At 40.2% G+C, this 13511-nt stretch overlaps 1 protein-coding gene across 1 annotated transcript in view; it reads right to left on the reverse strand.

Moving 5' to 3' along the window:
- LOC124711692 overlaps positions 1-13511 on the reverse strand; it is an 85556-nt gene that overhangs the window by 21557 nt on the left and 50488 nt on the right. The window lies entirely within an intron of this gene.

The following is a 13511-nucleotide window of genomic DNA, read 5'->3' on the forward strand; positions in this document are numbered from 1 at the left end:
ACAGAAAAGGGATAGGGAGTTGCCCAATAAGCTGGAGGAAGTCTGCCCTGGTGACATCGGATGATGGAGGGATGTAAATGGTACAAAGGGAAAAGGTCAAGCGAGGAAGGAAAATGTGGACTTCAATAGCTTGAAGCCAGGTAGACAGGGGGACGGGTTGACTATGAATGTCATCCTGGATGTGCAGCATGACTGCCCCACGATATGGAATGCCCTCCCGGGAGAGGGGGGGAGAAGGTCAAAGCGGTCCGCGAAGAAATGCGAGAGCTCAGAGCGATCGTGAGGACGCAATTTTATTTTGTTTCCTGGAGGCAGAGACCAAGTTGGATGCTACGATTCTAAGAGCAGCCATAAGTCCTCTTTGCTGGATTGTAGGCTGCAAATGTTCCATTGGAAGAGAGTACGCTGAGGAAAGTGGTGGTGGTGTGTGTGTGGGGGAGGGGGGGGGGGGGAGGGGGGGGGAGGGGGGGGGGGGGAATGAAGGGGTGTCACCTCAGCAACTGCCGAGTGCCAGCCTTCGAAGACACTCTGCCACAGAGTGCAGAACCTGGAGGATCCTGCTACCCGAGATCTACAAAGGTGTTGGCATTCACCTTATTTCAGTCTACGAGTCCAGGGCAGAAAAGCAGTAGGTGGTGCGCACCGGTGAAACAGAGGTCAGCCGGGCAAGTGTATCACATGGGGACAATGTCGAAGGAGAAGACTGTCTGGCCTTTGCTTGACTTCTTGGAGCAAGACTCAGATGTATGTTGGCTGGAGGGATGTAAAAAGTCTTTGGAGGAGTATTCCTTCTGTCCTTTCTGCCCTGATGGTTGTGTAGCAGGTGACATCACTCCTTGTGTCGAAAGTTTGGTGACTTGTTGCACAGCTGGAGGAGGAGACATGGATGCTACCATGACACTAGACAATTTTCAACTGTAGTGCTGAATTTGAGGTCGCATGTCTGCATGGCCATGTCCTTCATTTAGCAAGAACGGTACTGTAAGTGCCAAATGGTAGAACACAGGGTTTGCAACTGTCCAATAATTTGCGAGCAACCAGGTAAGGCATTGTCTCCTGTAACTGTATCTCCTTCAAGCCCACTCATTGTGATACATAGGGCAATCTCGAGTGGAGGGAGCATTGTTGCTGTTGCAGTTGCAGTTGATACAGCGGGGAGAAGGAGGTTGACAATCGACAGATTACACATCTGGCCAGGTGTTGACAGGACATTCGAGTGTCATCGAAACAATGACACTGATAACAGTACATCGGGTTTGGAATGTAAAGTCTGACTGCGATAACTTCATAAGCTGCTTTGATCTTGGATGGGAGTACCATTCTACGAAAATTGAGAAAAAGAGTGCGTGTCAGCACTAAGGATGCATCTATCTTTTTCATCACCTTGATGGACTGCAATGACACCCTGATGAGAGTGGTGGGTTTGGATTTCTACCTCAGTCAGACCATCAAGCAGAGTAGTGCAAATAACACCATGAGAAGAATTCAGAGTTCTATGCATTTACACAAACAGGATAGTCATGGAGGAGTGAAGCGGTAAGCAATTGTTGTGCTTGAGAATCAGAAGTAGTCTCCAAAAGCAAAGTGCCATTGTATGAACGAGAGGAGGATTTTACAGGGCCAGCAACTGCATCAACACCTTTCTGAATAAGAAATGGATTTACCATTGCAAAGGACTGAGTGTCTTTAGTACAGCGAATCATGACGAACTGTACTGCAGCTGGGAGGCTCTTTGAATCGGGAACTACATTCCGTTTTGTTCGGCAAACACTGAATGCAGACAGAAAAATCCATGACTATTTGCTTATGCATTTCAGAAGAATTGCACCCATGGTTTAGAGGTAGCGTCCTTGATTCAGAATCAAAATGTTCTCGATCCCAGGTCTGAAACCCGCTACCGCTTAAATTTTGATTAATTATCAGTTGAGACCGGATAATAAGCATCATAAAAACCTTAAAAAATGCATACAAATACGCACTAAAATGCTTAAAAATGCACGAAAAGTGTCAAAATATGCGCGATCAAATAATAAAAACACGATAGCTACTGTGTGTATTATATGTCAGTCGAACCTTTGCATATCAGTTATGAGGAAGAGCACTGGCCATGCGAAAAATCAGTACATATATAACGCTGATATCATTTTTGGAATACTTTCTGGTTGAGGTTAGGAAGGAGGCCTTTCTGAGATTATTTTCTAAAAATTTGCGAAATAGGGGATGCGTACCACATTTAAAGAATTATTCCTTCATTGCGGTTTGTGTTGGTAACAAGCATATGCGATGCGAGGGAGTCGCAACGAAACAATCTATATGTACAGGACAAACTTCGAGATTTATCACAGGCAGAGCAGCATGCTATTTAAAAGGCAACATACAGTCATGAATTTTTTTGAACAGCATTGACTTTTAATTAATACTATTGAACCAAAGCATCATTTACAAATTATTTTACATTTTTGTACTATTGTAAACATAAACGACGCAATACTGTTTTAAATGTTCGGTAGTAAGATTGTGTGTTAGATCACTCAGAACATTTTTATAAGCAGAAAAGGACCATTCTACATCAACTGAGGTAACTGGGCAGTATTTGAATTTGGGTGCTATGTTGGCACTTATTACTTCCGGTAAAAGTTCCCCCATCCCATTAATAAAACTATCAATCTGGCATAAGGGTTCAAAGCCTAGGTTCTTGTTTAAAATGTTTCCAAACTTTTCTTTCAGCTTTGTTGGGAATACTTCAGGCAATAAGTAGTTCACTAGAGTAATTTTATTCATTAACTGATTAGATGCATTCAACGCCAGACCTTCAGTTTCAAGCTTTTTAATAATTGCAGGAATATAGGATAAATGAGTGCTAATCACAGCAACATCTTTTTTAATACCAGAATCATTAAAAGCTCCCTTGCACTGGCAAACTGCCAAAGTCTCTGCACTATTGAAGTCATTCAGTACTGCTCTAATGGCCTCAAAATGTTCATTTTAAAACAACACAGCTTCGGCCCACATACCCCAATAAGCTACTACTGATTTAGGAGTTAAAGGCGCATTTTGTAGTTTTTCTTGTAGTCTTGATGTGAATATAAGCCATTAGAAACAATTTTTTTGTGGATGAAATCAGTTCATTTACATTCACAAACATGGAATGTACTTCAGCAAGGCGATGTACTCCATGAGCAAAGCATGTCACATGAATCAAATTGGGATAAAATACTTAGAAGGATTTTGCTGCTTTAACGTATAGGGATCAGCATTTGAAATAAACACAAACATCCTTTCATCTGCAGAAGATTCTGGAAATATTTTTCTAATGCTCTCATTCACAAATATGGCTATCGTAGAATGATCTTCAAGCTCTTTGCATGCCACAAAACAGGAAGGAGGCGGCTCTTCTTTTAAAGCACCAACTATTAAATTTGCAATGTAACGGCCTCAAGTGTCTGGGTTTCATCAAATGAAATCCAGAAATGCTGTCCTCGAGTTCATTGCGTATTTCTTCCAGAACATTTACGTAAATTGTCGGTATGTAATTTTTACGCAGTGTTGATTGATCTGATATTTTGATTTAAGCAATATTTGCACAGGAAGCCTTTGAGGATAGGGTTTTTAAGTCTGTGAAGAGGAATATTGCTTGTAATGAATGCTTCACATACATCTATCTTAAACTAATTTTTTTTGCCATCCTTTGGACAAATTCCTGCCACTGCAACTTGCTGCTGTCAGAAGTAGTAGTAGTTGTCCTTTCTTCTGCATTCCTGTGATATGAAGACTTGTCTTGACAGGCTGGTCTATTCAAAACCTTTTTTTTTTTTTTTTTTTTTTTGCACAAAACATTTTTCTCGCAAACTCGACAATATAAAACAATTCCACCATATGTAAATGTTCCAGGATGGTCAGCTATCCACAAAATGATGATTCTCTTTTCGGACAGTGTGGCGCACAACACGTAACACACAAAAATGTCGTCAACACATTAAACTGCATACAAGTAAATAGAAAGCTAAACTGCAACAATTGACCTGCGACTAAAATCTTGCATAGTTTGATTTAATTGTCGCTGATGCATACAGTATGACAGTGGAGGGGATTAACCAGGGGTGTAGGCTCAGGAGCATTGACTCTGCCTGTTCTTGTTTATCTTGTGTAATGATTTCGCTACACTGTGGCCTCTCAGTTAACCATTCAGTTCCTGGTCACGGTCAATCTGTGAGACATCAAAACTGAATCGAGCTAGAGACCGCTCATCTAAATTTTTAAATTATTGTAAACATAGAGCGAAAACATGCATTGTCAGTAGTTTTTAGTTAAAATATACAATAACTGGAGAAAAGCAGCCAAATACGCAAATGCATATGTAACATGCAAAGGCAAATAATCTGGTTTCTAATAATCAGCATTGGCAATCGGAGACTTCCGGCATAAGAAGTCACCCTCATTCTGCCATAGCCTTGTCAAAGAGGGCGAGGAGCAGACAAAGGTTTAGGGCACTCTCTTGCCCTTGGGGTGGGAAACTGCCCCTCAAATCAGAAGAATCAACAATGATCAACAGCATGAGGATGCAGAAGGCAATGGAAACCACTGAATTAAAGACACAATGTGTATCCACAGGACATGTGGCCTGTAATTGAAAAAGTATCACAATTGTCTTTCCATTGGCATAAGATTCCGGAATTGTCCCCATTCGTATCTCTGGGAGGGAACTGCCAAAGGGGAGGTGACCATGAGAGAAAGATTGAATAATCAACCAAAGAATAACGTTCTATGGGTAGGGGTGTGGAATGTGAGAAGCTTTAATGTGGTAGGGGAGCTAGAAAATTTGAAAAGGGACATAAAAAGGCTCAATCTAGATATAGTAGGGGTCAGTGAAGTGAAATGGAAAAAAGACAAGGGTTTCTGTTCAGATGAGTATAGGGTAATATCGACAGCAGCAGAAAATGGTGTAACAGGAGCAGGATTCGTTATGAATAGGAAGACAAGGCAGAGAGAGTGTTACAGTGAACAGTGCAGCGATAGGGTTACTCTTATCAGAATCAACAGCAGAAAGTGTATGAGAATATTGAAAGGATAATACAATACGCAAAGGGAGATAAAAATCTAATAGTCATGGGGGACTGGAATGCAGTTGTAGGGGAACGAGTAGAATGAATGGTTACAGGAGAATATGGGTTTGGGACAAGGAATGGGAGAGGAGAAAGACTTATTGAGTTCTGTAACAAGTTTCAGTTAGTAATAGCAAATACTCTGTTCAGGAATCACAAAAGGGGGAGGTGTGCTTAGAAAAGGCCAGGTAATACGAGAAGATTTCAGTTAGATTACATCATGGCCAGACAAAGATTCCGAAATCGGATTCTGGAATGCCAGGGTTTTCCCTGACAAATTTTGAGATCTCAAGGGTAAGTAAAGACATAAGCTGAGAAAAAATGTAAGGACTTCTGTATTTCTAAACGTGTGAGCAAAAATCATAAGTTCTAATATCAACATCTTGTGCGATGAGCTGCTTTTAGATGGAGAAAGCAAGCCAAATGGTATATATGTTTCATTAAGACCACTGATGTTATTCAATTTCAATAAAGTGAAACACATTTGATGGCAAAATTATACATTTTGTTGGAGCTGCAAGACAGTTTTAAAATCTTCACTGGTTTCAGAAATAACCTCAGAAAAAAGTAGGCCTCTTGAAAGAAATGTGTAACTTGGGAAGAGTTGTGTAAATAAACACTGTAGGTGACCACCAATAAAATTTTGGTTCTACTATGTCCGTTACTGTCTGTTATTACCCACTGTGCTATGTCTATTGTTCTGCAGGTATTGTGTGATTCTTCTTTCAAGAAATATGTGAGTACTTAGTGTACAAACAGCCAGCAACTGCCGCAGTTTTCTTCTTCTTGTCGTCCATGCTTTCTAATACATAAACTACTTTCGAAGAGCCAAAATGTACAAGAATAAATAAAATGTCTATAAAACGCCACACTATGCAATGTACTTGTGATGAGACAGTCGCAATTCCAGCAATCCATTGCCCACAGTCTCTGGCCTGCTGAGGAGCACCACAGTCCTGAGTTTATGGATAAACCACGAAAATTTGTCGCATTATGCCACAACACACAGTCTCAGCCTGCAAGCAGATCGGTGAGACTCGATCCGACAGGCAGGGCCTGCACATTAGTGGGAAACTATGGGCTTCATATCGGCAGACCGATCTGTTAGACACACCCTCAGAAATGGCCTGTGGTTTTGGCCCCTCATGGAAGTACACTCATGTGGCCAGCTATTCACGTGTCACAGACACCATGTTGATGAAATGAGACCACGGTGATCACCCACGCAACAGATAACTTGCGCAAATACTATGAGAAACAATACTAATGAGGATAGGTAGCAACTCACCATGAAGATGATAACTGAGCCACAGACAGGCACATAGAAAAGACAATCACACTCTCACAACTAAATTATTGGCCATAGCCTTTGTCAGAAAGAGTGAGCGCACATACATTCACACAATCACTCACACAACACATGCAGGTATGGCCGTTGTCTTCGGCTGCTTCGTCAACAAGCTCTGAGAATCACATCTAAACAAATCACTCCTCACACTGCCCTGCCTCCCATTGGCAACTGCTAGGCTAGAAGCAAGCAGTGGTGGCAGCACTGGCTGCAAGCTGAGGGGAAGGGTGGGGTGGGGTGGGAAGTGGAGAAGCAGTAAGAATGAGAGAGTCGGGAAGCAGCACACATACTCAGCTGCGCCCAGCCAGCGACAAAGCACGACATCTCAGTAAACAATTTCATGCTACTGAGACAAAAACGAGATTTTTCCAGTGTTTTTTTCCAAATTTTCCTGATATTTCCTTGATATGTTTGAAATTCCCTGATTTCCAGAACTCGTGACAATCCTGGAAATCAAGTGCGTTATGTTCAGTTGCATGTTCTGACACATGATGGTCCACTTCGCTCTTGGCCACAGTTTGGTGGTAGCCGTTCATCCTGGTGGACTTCCTACTCCAGTCCTGTCACAGATTTATCCCACCCCATCAGGGGCCAAGCCACCTGTGAAAGCAGCTATGTGTCACTAGCTCTGCTGCAATCACTGCACAGCTTTTTGTATTGGTATGACTACCAACCAGATGGCTACCAGGATGAACAGCCACCACCAACAGTTGCCAAGAGCGGTGTTGGTGGTCGTGTGTGCATGAGGTGAGCTTACTTGTGTGTGTGAATCGTGTCTCTCTTACTGATGAAGGGTGTGGCCTGTAGCTGCACGTAGGTGTCTTAAAGTGTCTGGACATGTCTTATTTATGGTAAGTAGCAATCTGTCTTTTCCTACAGTGATGATATTCCTACCTTGGGTTTCCATAGTTTGACTTTTCATAATGTCACATTCCATCCTGAATTTTACTCTGTTCAATTACAATTTTTTTCATTGTGAAGCCTGGTCTTTTTTTAATGAGCCCAGTTCAAAAAGTGGTATGGAACATATGGCAGACTTTTACAAAATCAGACCAAAAATACTACATTTCTGACCTTTTAAAAATATTCAGATTGGTACTCAATTTATTCAGTATTTGAAAGAGGTACATAAATCAAACTTTATATTTTGAAACCTTGCAATGTTACGTTTCTACAAGTGATGTTCCACATTCGTCATACTGTAAGCCTGCGAGACACAAAAAGCCAAACTTCGTATTTTTTTGGGAGATTTTGCCTAAAAGTTTCTGGCTGAATATGGATCATACAATTCTTTTCATTCTTGTTCTTGAGAGAACGCCTTTAAGTTGTAAAACATGGCTATATTTCATTTCTTCGAACAAAATATTGTCCAAGATATAACAGCTCAAATTTGCCAAAAATTAAAGCTTGCTCTGCGGAAACTCTCACATGAAGTCAAACAAGTGACTACATCTCTGTCAGTATTGCTTCCGAGAATGTTAAACTACACCAACGTTCATTTTGGACAAGTGCAAATTTTCACATAAAATTTCATTGATATCAGTGATGGTTGAGGGGGACAATGTTCCGAAATTAGGCTATTGGTTGTGGAATGACTCCCCAGAAAAAAATGATGATGATGATGATGATGATGATTAGAAATGGTGACATCAGAGATGAGTGGTTTAGATAGTAAGCTACACAGGAAATAAAGATAAAAAGTAATGTAAACAATTTCTTTTTGTAGATTTTAAACGAGGTTTTTTGCAAATGATAGCATACAGTGAGACAGATATGCTGGCTGATAAATACTCAACTCTCTTGTTCACAGAGCTATGCAAGTACCTTATCTGCAGCACAGAGTTCGGAGGCTCAGGACGCATTCAGATATCCACAGCACTGCAGGAAAACCCAAGCAGCTTGTGTATACAACTCTACAGCAGTGAAAGGGTTAGTAAGTCATGGCTGAAAAATATTAAAGGGAATTACAGAAGAATGGAAAAACTAGTAGATGGTGACCTCAGGGGAGATAGTATGGACTCAGAAAATGCTGATATGAGGCATTATTGATCCTACGACTTAGCTTAGAAGAAGGGTTATGGAAATGCAAATCTATATTTCTCAAGATTTGGATTTACAGAAAGCTTTTCACGGTGTTCACTGAAACACTCTCTGTAAAGTTCTGAAGGTATCAAGGATAAAATACAGGGGATGAAAGGTTATATACAACTTCTACAGAAATCAGGCCATAGTTAGAAGAGTCGACGGACATGAAAGGGAAGTGCTAGTTGAGGAGGGATTGAGATAGGGGTATAGCCTTTCCCCAGTGTTATTCAATCTGCACAATGAGCAAGCAGTAAAGGACACCCAGAAAAAGTTCGGAAAGGAGAGAAGAAATAAAAACTTTGAGGTTCGCTGATGGCATTGTAATTGTGTCAGAGACAGCAAAGAAGTTGGAAGATTAGTTGAATAGAATGGACGAAGTGTTGAAATGAGATTGTGATAGGAACACCAGCAGAAGTAAAGCAAGGGAAATAGAATTCAGTCAAAATAAATAAGGTGATATGGAAAGAATTATATTACGAGGTGAAACAGCAAAATTAATACATTAGTTCTGCTACTTAGGTAGTAAAATCACTGACTGAAGTAGAGAGGAACAAAATGCAGACCGGCAACAGAAATAAGCGTTTCTGAAAAAGAGAAACTTGTTGACAGCAAATATAAACTCAAGTGTTAGGAATTGTTTCTGAAGAGTAGTAGCTTTGCACAGATATGGAACACTGATGATAAGCAGATAAGAAGCGAACGAAAGTTTTTGAAAATGGTTCTGCAGAAGAATTCTCAAGATTGGATGGGTAGACTGAATAACTAATTAAGAGATACTGATTAGAATTTTGGAAATTTACAGCAAAACCAGACTAACAGAAGGAAACATCCTAGGGGAACAAGGAGTTGTCAGTTTTGTATTGAAAGGATGTGGTGGTGGTGGTGGTGGTAGGCGGGGTGAAGGACTGTTGGGAGGGTTGTGGTAGTTATGCAGAGGTGAAAAGTCTTGCACAGAATAGACCAGCATCAAACCTATCCTGGGACAGCAGACAATAGCAACAACAGGTCATCACTGCACCTAAACAATGGACACCATGGCATTCCCAACTAGCAGATAAATCATCATTTGTTTGAAATATAAGGTCCCTGTGTAAGATTATTCCCTCCAAAATTTTTAGGTTTTTGTGAGGGGTAATTGCTACTAGGATTTCACCAAGTTTGTTGCAGCTTACTGAAGCAAACATGAATTATTTCTACATTTATCAAACAATGGAAAATCCAGGATGGAATGTAACAATTTTACGAAAGGAAAGTTGCTACTCACCATAAAGCAGAGATGCTAAGTTGCAGATAAGCACAAAAAAAGTACTTGCGAAAATAAGCTTTCGGCCTGCAATTGATTTGTACCTAGTGATAGAAACATATTGGGGCTTATATCCTTCGATGTTGAAGTAATTGAATGCCTTTGATGATAATGGTTCAGTTTAATTTTCTTAACTGTGATTAGTCTGCCATTGTGTCCCCCACTCTGGGGGCCCTCTCCATGGGTGCCGGCACCCCACCTAAACAACAACCACTTGGTATGGAAGATTCTGCCTGGCGTCCTCATGTCCCGAACAAGAAACACACACAAGTCTAGACATTCTTCAGGAAGAAAGTGTGCAGATACTCATTGTATAATCAGGAGGCTATCCTCATGTGAGTGCATGAAAACCCACATGGACGGGCTACCATACTGATTATTGGATGGCCCTTTCCACATGGCTTGAATACCAAGACTTTTAAAAATAAAGTGGAGGTTACAGCTGGCTATGGAGACCATTTGCAAATAAACAAAAGAGTGCAGAATTGTAAAAAAGTGAAATTTAATAACTTGAAGTACAGACAAGTTGCCATAGAATAGGATGCCTGATGGAGATTAAGTCAAACCGAAAGAAATAGTCAGTCGCACCCTTGCAAGCACTCATAATCCCTTGGGGGCAGGGGAGGTCGGGGTGAGTGGGGGCACAGCCCAAGCTAGACTGGGGAGGAAATTGGCTTGTCCTTTTAAAAATATCATTCTGGCATTCACCTTAAGTGATTTAGGAGAATCATAGTAAACCTAAGCCTAGAAGGCTGAACGGGGATTTGAACCACCATTCTCTAAACCACACAGTGCGGCACAAATAAACACCTTATTTGAACATTATTAGTGTGCACTATTCTAAAGAACACTTCATGGCATTTCATTAGACATGTCTTTTTTTTTTTTTATAAATTATGTCCTTTTGGTGTCCATCACTGTTGGTGATGTTATTTCCAGCATAAAGACACACAGTCATCATAACCTTGTGAAGAGTGGTCTCGTTATGTGGCATGAATGTTGTTTGTCAAGTCCTTAACAGTTTTTGCCCTTTTAGCATACACTTTGGATTTCAGAAATCCCCATAGAAGAGAGTCACAAGTCAATAAATCGAATAACAGGGTGGCCTGTTGACATAGCCAAAACAGGAAGCAAGACGCGCTGGAAACATTGTGCATACATTGTAATGGACATTCTGGCTGAGAGAGTGGGTGTACCATAATGCTGGAACCGGGATGACTGCATACGGATACTGTTATGACTGGAGACCAGATTATATGCATTTGCAGATTGCATATTTGGCTCCTTTCCAGCAGTTACTGCTTTAACTAAAAGCTAGAGACAATGCATATTTTCCCTCTATGTTTACAATATTTCAAAAATTTAGACTGGCAGCCTCTAGCTCAATTTAGCTTTGATGTCTCACAGGCTGACCATGACCTAGAACTGTGTCAAATCGCTAACAGAGATGTCACTGCCTAGTGAAATCATTACAGAAGAGAAGCAGGAACAGGCAGACAAAGTCAATGCTGCTGTACCCGCACCCCCCGGTTAATCTCCACCTCCGCCCCCCGCCCCCCCTCCGCAGACATACCATACAAGTCGGCAACAATTAAATTAAACTATGCAAGCCTTTAGTCACACCTCCATTGTATCAGCTTAGCTTTCCATTACTTGTACACAACTGAACGTGTTTATGACATGTAGTGTGTAACGTGTCGTGCACCATGCTGCCCGAAAAATGAAATGTCATTTCGTGGACAGCTGATCATCATGGAATGTTTATATACAACAGAATTTTTCTGTATTGTTGAGTTTGTGAGAAAAATGTTTTGTGCAAAAAAAAAAAGTTTCAAAGAGACAAGCATGTCAAGACAAGTCTTCATATCACAGGAATGCATAAGAAAGGACTATGATAATGACTTCTGACAGCAGCAAGTTACAGTAGCATGGATTTGTCCAAAGGTAACCAAAAAGTCAGTTTAACGGGGATCTAAGTGAATCATTCTCTGCAAGCAATATTCCTCTTCACAAACTTAAAATCAGATGAATCAACACTGCGTAAAAATTACATAGGCAATTTATGTAATTGTTCCGGAAGAAATACGCAATGAACTCAAAGAAAGCATTTCTGGATTTCAGTTGACAAAACTACAGACACTTGTGGCCGTTACATTGCAAATTTAATAGTTGGTGCTTTAAATGAAGAACGCCTCCTTCCTATTTAGTGGCATGCAAAGAGCTTGAAAAAGTAGATCACTCTACGATAGCCACATTTGTGAATGAGAGCATTAGAAAAATATTTCCAGAATCTTCTGCAGATGAAAGGATGTTTGTGTTTATTTCAAATGCTGATCCCTATACATTCACAGCAGCAAAATCCCTCTGAGTATTTTATCCCAATTTGATTCATGTGACATGCTTTGCTCATTGAGTACATTGCCTTGCTGAAGAAGTACATTCCATGTTTGTGAATGTAAATGAACTGAGTTCATCCACAAAAAAATTGTTTCTAAAGGCTTATACTCACATCAAGACTACAAGAAAAACTACAAAATGCGCCTTTAACTCCTAATTCAGTAGTAGCTTATTGGGGTATCTGGGCCGAAGCTGTGTTGTTTTAAAATGAACATTTTGAGGCCATTAGAGCAGTACTAAATGACTTCGATAGTGCAGAGACTTTGGCAGTTTGCCAGTGCAAGGGAGCTTTTAATGATTCTGGTATTAAAAAAGATGTTGCTGTGATTAGCACTCATTTATCCTATATTCCTGCAATTATTAAAAAGCTTGAAACTGAAGGTCTGGCGTTGAATGCATCTAATCAGTTAATGAATAAAATTACTCTAGTGAACTACTTATTGCCTGAAGTATTCCCAACAAAGCTGAAAGAAAAGTTTGGAAACATTTTAAACAAGAACCCAGGCTTTGAACCCTTATGCCAGATTGATAGTTTTATTAATGGGACGGGGGAACTTTTACCGGAAGTAATAAGTGCCAACATAGCACCCAAATTCAAATACTGCCCAGTTACCTCAGTTGATGTAGAATGGTCCTTTTCTGCTTATAAAAATGTTCTGAGTGATCTAACACACAATCTTACTACCGAACATTTAAAACAGTATTGCGTCGTTTATGTTTACAATAGTACAAAAATGTAAAATAATTTGTAAATGATGCTTTGGTTCAATAGTATTAATTAAAAGTCAATGCTGTTCAAAAAAATTCATGATTGTATGTTGCCTTTTAAATAAAATATTACAGAGTTTTTGAGCATGCCGCTCTGCCTGTGATAAATCTCAAAGTTCGTCCTGTACGTATAGATTGTTTCGTTGCGACTCCCTCGCATCGCATCTGCTTGTTACCAACACAAACCGCAATGAAGGAATAATTCTTTAAATGTGGTATGCATCCCCATTTCGCAAATTTCTAGAAAATAATCTCAGAAAGGCCTCCTTCCTAACCTCAACCAGAAAGTATTCCAAAAATGATATCAGCGTTATATATGTACTGATTTTTCGCATGGCCGGTGCTCTTCCTCATAACTGATATGCAAAGGTTCGACTGGCATAATACATGCAGTAATTATCATGTTTTTATTATTTGATCTTTCATATTTTGACACTTTTCATGCATATTTTAAGGTTTTTATGATGCACATAATCTGGTCTCTAGTTATGACATTTCCTGCATTACA

This window comes from Schistocerca piceifrons, chromosome 8, assembly GCF_021461385.2.
Source record: "Schistocerca piceifrons isolate TAMUIC-IGC-003096 chromosome 8, iqSchPice1.1, whole genome shotgun sequence".
Classification (NCBI taxonomy): domain Eukaryota; kingdom Metazoa; phylum Arthropoda; class Insecta; order Orthoptera; family Acrididae; genus Schistocerca; species Schistocerca piceifrons.